This window comes from Lepidochelys kempii, chromosome 2 (genome assembly GCF_965140265.1).
Source record: "Lepidochelys kempii isolate rLepKem1 chromosome 2, rLepKem1.hap2, whole genome shotgun sequence".
NCBI classification, from domain to species: domain Eukaryota; kingdom Metazoa; phylum Chordata; order Testudines; family Cheloniidae; genus Lepidochelys; species Lepidochelys kempii.
The window spans coordinates 74,092,155-74,101,794 of NC_133257.1; the positions used below are offsets into that span (position 1 = coordinate 74,092,155).

Consider the following 9,640-nt stretch of genomic DNA (forward strand, 5'->3'; position numbering starts at 1 on the left):
TGGAGAATGCGGGCATCGATCCCGCTACCTCTCGCATGCTAAGCGAGCGCTCTACCATTTGAGCTAATTCCCCTCTCAATAAAAAAAAGTCTAGCCCTATGTGAGTCACTGTTTTCTAGCTCTTCACTGCCAGAATGATAGTGGAAAGGACACGGTAATCCTGTCAGCCACTGTAAATCCTGAGTTTCCAGCACAAGTTATTTCGGAATGAAACATTCTGCTTTGCAGCCAAGAGTAAAGGAATATATAGCTCAAATTGCTACCTGACTGGTAGTGGGACTAAAACCCATATTCTTTATGAGACTGCAGAAATTGTTTATTTTAGGACAAGTCCTGAGATCTTTACAAGCAAGCAAAAACAAACTGCTTTGGATTTTATTAATCTGAGTTTTGCTTCAGTAAAATACGAGTCAAGAGCTCAGCATTTGACTGTTTACAAATTATCCAACTGAGCTGTAACTGGATCACACGCCTTTTCAAAGAGGTCTGCGTATCCAAACAAGCTGTAGACTCATCTGCACAACTGAACAGTTATGACACTTAAGCTGTTTCATGTTGCTCTTAAAAAAACCTATATAATTATCTCAACAGATTTGAATTACAAGTTATTAACAGGCTACACAGATATTTTCCCTAGCGTAACAGTAATCCCTGGGTAGCAACAAGCCAACAAATCACTATAATACCCTCCACAGCCACCAATATAGTAGGTGTGTCTGTGAAAAACAGGCAGGGCTGTACTGTTCCTGGAGACTTCCAGCCCACTTCAGTGACCCTTTGGGGCAGTGGGCAGTCAGGTGTAAATTACACAAAGGGTAATATCAGCTCCCTGCCAGTCCCAAAACTGGGAGCTGCAAAAGGTACCTTCGTTTTTCCCTTGGGTCCTGCACTCCCCAGGGCTTGTCTGGACCCAAGAATTGAGCCCACTGGTTATTGGAGAATCTCAAGACTATATTCCCATTAATCTCTGCTTCTATTTTTCTGTACTTTTTCATGGTCCCCTTTTAAAAAAAAACTTTATTAATTTTTAAATTAAAAATACTCCATGCAATGCAGAAAGAAAAAGAATTATAGCTATTTAACAAACAAGGGAAGTAGTTAAATTATTAGTCACTTCAATACACACTTTCCAAATATATCACCCCGGCCAGCAGTGAAAAATGGGCATAACAAATAATTTATTTCACTATAACAATTGTGTAAGGTGCAATAACATGCAACAGTACATACAAGGAATAAGTCCCTATCTTTCCAAAGAACAAATACATCATGGACAGTGCATGCTTCTTCATGTTGTCCCACCAATCTGATTCAGCCCTAGCCTTGAGACCACCTCTGGAGTGAAAGGGTAGTTAAGTCTTCCAACCCCATTCAATCCTTAGTCCCCCTGTTGAGACTGCCAGCAAAGGTGTCATATTTATGTAATGATTTTTGGACAAGTGTTCACATTACACTTGGACTTAGAAATACAATAAATGTACTGAACTATTTGTATTATGTCTTCATGGGATTTAAAATGATACAAAATTATACATCAACATTTCAAAAGCTACAGGCAAGTAAAAAGCAAAGATTTACAAAAACAAATCCTGAACTGTTCCACATCTATTCCCCTTAGAGATGTTGTGGTTTTTGTAAATCTATGGTTTTCTTTAGATGAAACAAATTCCTCTCATAAATTACATTCATCAGTGTTATCATTCATCTTCTAATTACTGAGTTCTTTGGAAGTAATTTCTGTCATATCAACATACCAATCTCTTAAAATTAGGACTCAAAAGGTTCTCCAAGCCTGAAATATCAGTCTCTTGCATAACCCAAGATAACTGCAATTCATCTTGAAAAGATTTTTGTAGTCCTATTTACTGATGAATCCTCATATAGCAAACATTTCATTTTCATATTGCACTCCTGGATACTTGTTTAAATGTAAAAAGAATGAGGAGTACTTGTGGCACCTTATTTATTTGAGCATAAGCTTTCATGGGCTAAAACCCACTTCATTGGATGCATGCAGTGGAAAATACAGTAGGAAGATATATATATCTACACAGAGATCATGAAAAAATGGGTGTTACCATACCCACTATAATGAGAGTGATCAGTTAAGGTGAGCTATTATCAGCAGGAGAAAAAAGCCTTTTGTAGTGATAATCAGGATGGCCCATTTTCAACAGTTGACCAGGAGGTGAGAGTAACAGTGGGGGGAGGAAATAAGCATGGGGAAACAGGTTAAATGTGTTCTGCTGGACAATGAAGGGTGCTGGTAATATGGGAAACAGGATGGTAATTTGTCATATTATTTGGTAATATATTAGTACTAGAAATTCCTGATCAAGTATTACCAGTGTTTACTCCTGGGGGAATTCTGCACCAAAAAATTAAAAATTCTGCACATATTTTAAATTCTGCATATTTTATATCTCAAAATAACACTACATAATCATACCAGTTTCAATTATATTATCTCTCCCCCGCAGAGCCCAGCCAGAGAGCCAGATACATACACCCCTCCCCCCAGAGCCAGGCCACAGGGTGCCCCTAGTCCAGACACTCTCACTCACCCCTCGCAGCCCAGCTGCGCCCCGCACCCCAGCCTGGACACTCACACTCCTTCCCCCAGAGCCCAGCCGCATGGTGCCCCCAAGGCCCAGACACTTGCACCCTTCCCCCGACAGTCCAGCTCTGCCCCCCTCCGCCCAGACACTCATACATCCTACCCCCACAGTGCCAAGCTGCAGGAGTAAGTGTTATAGAAATATACTGAATCATAAAGTAGTGGATGAGTCAGAATTAAATTTGTAACATATGCCTTTCTTGTACAGTATTGTGCTTGGATAGTTTTTGGCTAGCGTTTCAGAGTATTCATTATTGAAAATGAAGAAAGAATTCATACATTCAGAACTGGGTGAGATTGCACGTGCAGTTCTGCTCATTGACTTGGTGTTCCAGCTCTCTGAAAAAAAAGAGTCAGAGGTCAGTTTTGCTTACAATTATAAGGCATGACTATTCTCACATTGGTGTAAAAAGCATAACTCTTTACATCAATTCTGTTACTTCAGATTCTAATCTCATACTGATGTAGCTTAGATCATTAGCCTTTCTTTGCCATCAAGATAAATGGGACACTAAAAGAGACTGTGATGGGATGAAGCAAGGATGGAAGGGGTGTGTATTGTGGGATGGGGTCCTGGATTTTTACTTATTTCACATTCAGAATTTGTATGGGAATGGGAACTTTGCCAGCCTACTGTGCATGACACATGTGACGCTGATGTCCACAAAAATCAAATTTCTGGCTCCTTCTCTGCTTCACTCCTCTACCTCCTTGTTGTCAGTGCCATCTATCCTCTATGTTTACACATTTGGGATTGTCCAGGCTAAACCTAAAGCACTTGGACAGGTATTTGCTAATTCAAAGTGTCTATTATTAATTATTTATAGAAAAACTATGGTGTGTGTTCACTTAACATGTACAAGGAGAAAGAAGTAACTGGAGAGCCAAATAGCTGTGAGTTTGTTTGTTTAACCCTTCCCCCCGCCCCAAAAAAGGGAAACTTGGGAATTTTGTTTCTGTCCTGAATAAAGGAGGAATGCAGATGTGGGAAAGAGTTTAGGGTGATTTTATTTGTTTGCTTTGACCCAGAAGAAAGAGGGAATTAAGGAGTTTTGTTTAATCCTGAGACAAAAGAATCGATGAACTCCACTGTTTCTCTGACCCTGGAAAGGGGGATCTTTAGGACTATATTTATTACATGCCCGAAAGAAAAAACTTCTTGTTTCAGTTTCCTTTCTTGATTTGTCTGAGATTCTTTATGGCAGAAGGACTACTCACATGTAGGGACATTCCATATATTCCCCCTCTTTTCCCACTGCCTCTCCAATATTCAGAATACTACCAGTGAGCACATTAACTGAACTCCAGTCTTTGCAGGATAGCTGGGTTAGAGCCCAGAAATATATATTTTCTCCTTATAAGTGGGGTTATCTTTGTTCTATTGTAATACTCTGAAATTACCCCTCGGACACTGATTTAAAATAGATTCTGTAGAACCAAATACTTAAATAAAACTCAACTCCTCCACTTCCCACGAGACATAGAATTCAAAAACAAATTACCTCGGTTTTGGAATCTCTGTCATTCGAGGTTTTTAAGAGCAGGCTAGCCAAACATCTGACAGGGATGGTCACTCTAGATAATACTTAGTTCTGCCTCAGTGCAGGGAACTGGACTAGATGTGCCTTCCAGTCTGACATTTTTATGATATTACGGTGGCAATGGGATTGGAGGGATCAGGACAGACTGCAAACCTAATTCTGGCCCTCCAATAAGAGCACCGCATCCCTCACCACTTGCTCTGTAACATGCTTCACAGCATCAGAGCTCCTTTGTTCCAGTGCAGTTCCATCTCAATCATTACTTTTCTTGTCAGGCAAGCAGGGGCTACAGTTTAAACAACGCACAAATCCACGCCTTTCTCCTTTTCTTGTCACACATCCACAGTAAGAAGCATCGCACCCAACCCTCTCTCTATTACATTTTTCTACACTCTGCCATGCACTGGAATTTGGAACCCTCCGAATCTTGTTGCCAGAGAATCTGGCACACTTTAGAGTCTGAACTACATATAAAGCACCCAATGATTTAACTGAGAAGAGCCCAGCAGAGACACAAGGCCCAAGTTCATACTTAAGATAATATGGTAATACAGTAATAGTTTTAGATTTAATGCATATCCACTTCCCTCCCTGCCACCCAGTACAATAATAAAATGAATATAAATCAAGGGAAACCAACTTGGGAAAAATGTCAGGAGGAAAAAGAAGGGGATGGAAATCTCTGGCGGTGGCATGAAAGCCCAGGGGTGAGCTGAAAGACCACTGGGTAGTCAGGGAACAGGAGGAAAAGTCACAAGCAGGCACCCTCGTAGTGATAAGCACTCTAAACTTGACCTCACTTTTCCATCTGCCAAATCCAGTACCACCAACTTCAAGAGAGCAAAATTCATGAGTGAGAACCCCCAAAATCATGAGATTGGCCTGAAAAATCATGACTGTAAAAAACCCATTTTATTGTGTTTTTTAGGTCATTCTCTTCATTTTTGAACCCCCCTTTCCCATCCCCAGGGTGTGTGCATGTGACAATTAGTGTTGCCCGCTCTCCTGCATGTACTGGATAACATGACTTTGGCCCCTGCTGCAGGTGCTCTCACCCCCACATCTGCCTGTCTTCTACCCAGCAATTAATCCTGTCCTCTAGTCCATCAGTTATGTTCCCCACCCAACCTCCCTCAATTCAGTCCCCAGCTCCCATCATCACTACCCCATCAGTTCAGCCCCGCTACCCCATCAAACCTCACCGCCTATAGCTCACCCTCTCATCACTCACACCATCTGCTCAGAACCCACCATCAATACCGTCCCCCACCCCATCAGATCCCACCATACTCACTTCAGCCCCCTGCAACACCCAGGCCATAGTTCAGCCCTCCCAGCCTCACCTCTCCTCCTCTTAGGGTTCTTCACCCTCTCCAGGCTTTGGGGGGCTGCAGTGGGGTCCCCTCTCCCACATCCCAGGCTGACAGCCAGAGCCCTGTCACCTGGGGCTGACAGCCACAGCCCCACTGCACAAAATCCTGAGATTTGAGAGTTCTATTGTGAGATCATAAGTAAGGCTTAATTTTGCTTAGAAATTGCATTTCTCACGATAAATTCATGAGAGATGGCATGTCTGCAAATGCTCCTGCAATAACAAGCACTTCCAAATCCCCTTTCCCTTGTGGCCAGCACTGACAAGTACTCCAACTTCCAAACCTTACATACTCCTTCCTCCCATTAGCAAGCCTCATTCTCAATCTGACCTACTTTTTCCACACCCTGCAGCTGTGCCCCTAGAAGAAAGGTGTTCTCATTTTCCATATCAAAACATGGTCAGCTAAGGAGAGAAGAAAATTAAAGTGATTATGCACAGTGAGAAAATAATCGTTCTTACAGCTGGCAGTATCACTCAGGCTGTGTAGCGATTTCAACAGTTGGCTGGTGGGAAGCCTTATTAGCCGAGAAGCCTGGCAAAGATAAGTAAGACCATTGCACTTTCTATTCGGTGAGGTCTTTTGGGTAGTCAGTGGGACGCTTCCTCTGAAAGCTCCTCCAGAAGTTTCTTTGCTTTATCACATAATAACTAGGAAAATAAAACTCAGTTACTATGCCCTGAGGATGAAACTATCAAAGCACCATGGAGCAAGGGCAATTTTTTCAAAAGTGCCAAAATGACTTGGGCTTCTAAGTCTAATTTCTAAAAGTCATTTAGGCTCCTTTGGCTATTGGCACCCAACTATATAAATGGGAAACATCCAGATCTGCCACAGGCAGGGTGCACAATTTTCTTTCAAATGTGTATATAAAATACTGGATCTTGTGTTAACGACTTCATAGCAATTTACTTTCCCTTCCTGAGTCTTAAATATTTCTGTATACCCTCATAGATCATGAATTGTGACCATTACTAAGATGTAGTGATAAATAAATGTGAACAGATTTTTCCCCCTTAATTCTCCCCCCTTGATTTGTTTCAGGCGTTTTTTGTATGAAAACAATAGAAAGATTATATTAAAAATATCTGTGTTGAGAAGATCAGCAGAGGAGCAGAATAACATGGCTGCCTGAAGCCTGAACTTTGAGGAGATAGCAAAGGAATCTGCCTCCACTTCACAGAAGAGTGTTTCTGGCTCACAGCATGGAGAGATCTCTCAGACTCCACATGAAGACTTTGCAGCTAGATCAGACAGAAATGCCAGGGCTGAGGAAACTCAAATGGCAACCAAAATAGATGTTCTGGAGATGATCTCTGAATTTAAGGCCATGAGAGATGATCTGATGACCCAACTTCTTGCAGTAAAGAAGAAAGTTACAGGCTTGGAAGAGCAAGTCACTGTGCTAGAGACTGGCCTCAGAGAAGCAAGTGAGAGAAAAACAGAGCTGCAGAGCCACAGAGCACTGATGGAACACAGAGAGAGAGAGAGAGAGAGATGCAGCTTAAATTAGCTAATATAGAAAATAGAGAAGGAGGAACATCAGAATTAAAGAGCTGACTGAAAATCCTGAAGGAGGAAACCCAATCTGGTATGTAAAAAACTTTAATTGTGAAGTTGTTACATCTGAGCTGTCTGGAAGACATAAAAGTGGAGACAGCACTTATGGCACTGTCTCTGCCTCATAGATTCATACACTTCAAGACCAAAAGTGACCATCATGATCATTTAGTCTTACCTCTGGCATATGGCAGGCTACAGAGCCTCACACATCCACTCCTGCAATAGGCCCATATCCTCTGGCTGAGTTAATGAAGTCCTCAAATCTTTATTTAAATATTTAAAGTTACAGAGAATCCACTATTTCCTCTAGTTCAAACCAGTAAGTGACCCTGGCCCAATGCTCATAGTAATAAACCTAGAGACCTAATTGTGAAATTTCATGATTATCAGCAGAAAAAAATAAATTATGAAAAAAGCCAGAGAGCACTCAGAGCTCATACTCAAAGGCCACAAGCTGCATTTTTTCCACAATCTCTCTGCCCTAACTTTAAAAAAAAAGGAGACAGCTGGGGGAAATGACAGCAGCACTCAAGAGGGCAGAATTCTGCTACAGATGGAGATTCCCATTTAAACTCTTATCCAGCTTCCAAAATTAGCATTATACAGTAAGGGTATGTCTACACTATGAAATTAGGTTGAATTTATAGAAGTCTTTTTTTAGAAATCGTTTTTATATAGCCGATTGTGTGTGTCCCCACAGAAAATGCTCTAAGTGCATTAAGTACATTAATTCGGCGGAGTGCTTCCACAGTACCGAGACTAGCGTCGACTTCCGGAGTGTTGCACTGTGGGTAGCTATCCCACAGTTCCCGCAGTCTCCGCTGCCCATTGGAATTCTGGGTTGAGATCCTAGTGCCTCATGGGGCAAAAACATTGTTGCAGGTGGTTCTGGGTACATGTCGTCAGGCCCTCCCTCCCTCCATGAAAGCAATGGCAGACAATCGTTTCACACCTTTTTTCCTGAGTTACCTGTGCAGACACCATACCACGGCAAGCATGGAGCCCACTCAGCTCACCGTCACCATACGTCTCCTGGGTGCTGCCATACGTGGTACTCCATTGCTACACAGCCGCAACCCATTGCCTTGTGGCAGCAGACAGTGCAATAGGCCTGATAGCCATCGTCATCATGTCCGAGGTGCTCCTGGCTGCCTCGGTAAGGTTGGATAGGAGCACCTGGGCAGACATGGGCGCAGGGACTAAAATAGGAGTGACTCGACCAGGTCATTCTCTTTAGTCCTGCCGGCAGTCCGGTTGTACCGTCCTATGGTGAACAGACAGGAGATGAGGATGGCTAGTAGTCCTATTGCACCATCTTCTGCCAAGCAGGCAGGAGATGAGAATGGCTAGCAGTCCTATTGCACGGTCTTCTGCTGAGCAGCCAGGAGATGAGGATGGCTAGCAGTCCTACTGCACCGTCTGTTGCCAGCCAAAGATGTAAAAGATAGATGGAGAGGATCAAAACAAGAAATACACCAGATTTGTTTTGTATTCATTTGCTCCCCCCCCCCCAGTGAAATCAATGGCTGACAATCGTTTTGGTGAGGTCTGTCAGGGGCACCTTGAAAAGTTTAATGGAGATTCAGTCCTGCTTGAAATACTGGGGGGAAGGATAGCTCAGTGGGTTGAGCAGGGGGCCATTCTGTGTGACAGCTGTGTTTGTTTCTCCTTGATATAAAGCCACCCCCTTTGTTGATTTTAATTCCCTGTAAGCCAGCCATGTAGTCAGTCGCCCCTCCCTCCGTCAGAGTAACGGCAGACAATCGTTCTGCACCTTTTTTCTGTGCAGACGCCATACCATGGCAAGCATGGAGCCCGCACAGATCACTTTGGCAATTAGGAGCACATTAAACACCATGCGCATTACCCAGCAGTGTATGCAGCACCAGAACCTGGCAAAGTGAAACCGGGCAAGTAGGCAACATCAGCGTGGTGACGAGAGTTATGAGGACATGGACACAGACTTCTCTCAAAGTACGGGCCCTGGCAATGTGGGTGCTAATGGGGCAGGTTCATGCGGTGGAACGCCAATTTTGGGCCTGGCAAACAAACACAGACTGGTGGGACCGCATAGTGTTGCAGGTCTGAGACGATTCCCAGTGGCTGCGAAACTTTCACATGCGTAAGGGCACTTTCATGGAACTTTGTGAGTTGCTTTCCCCTGCCCTGCGGCGCAAGAATACCAAGATGAGAGCAGCTCTCACAGTTGAGAAGCGAGTGACAATAGCCCTGTGGAAGCTTGCAACGCCAGACAGCTACCGGTCAGTCGGGAATCAATTTGGAGTGGGCAAATCTACTGTGGGGGCTGCTGTGATGCAAGTAGCCAATGCAATCAAAGATCTGCTGATATCAAGGGTAGCGACCCTGGGAAATGTGGAGGTCATAGTGGATGGCTTTGGTGCAATGGGATTCCCTAACTGTGGTGCGGCCATAGATGGAACCCATATCCCTATCTTGGCACCGGAGCACCAAGCCGGCGAGTACATAAAACTGCAAGGGCTACTTTTCAATAGTGCTGCAAGGACTGGTGGATCACAAGGGATGTT

At 43.4% G+C, this 9,640-nt stretch overlaps 1 non-coding gene across 1 annotated transcript; it reads right to left on the reverse strand.

Annotated features, from left to right (window-relative positions):
* Positions 1-73, reverse strand: TRNAA-AGC (transfer RNA alanine (anticodon AGC)). The gene has a single exon. It is a non-coding gene; the product is annotated as a tRNA-Ala (tRNA).
* Positions 74-9,640: the final 9,567 nt, after the last annotated feature.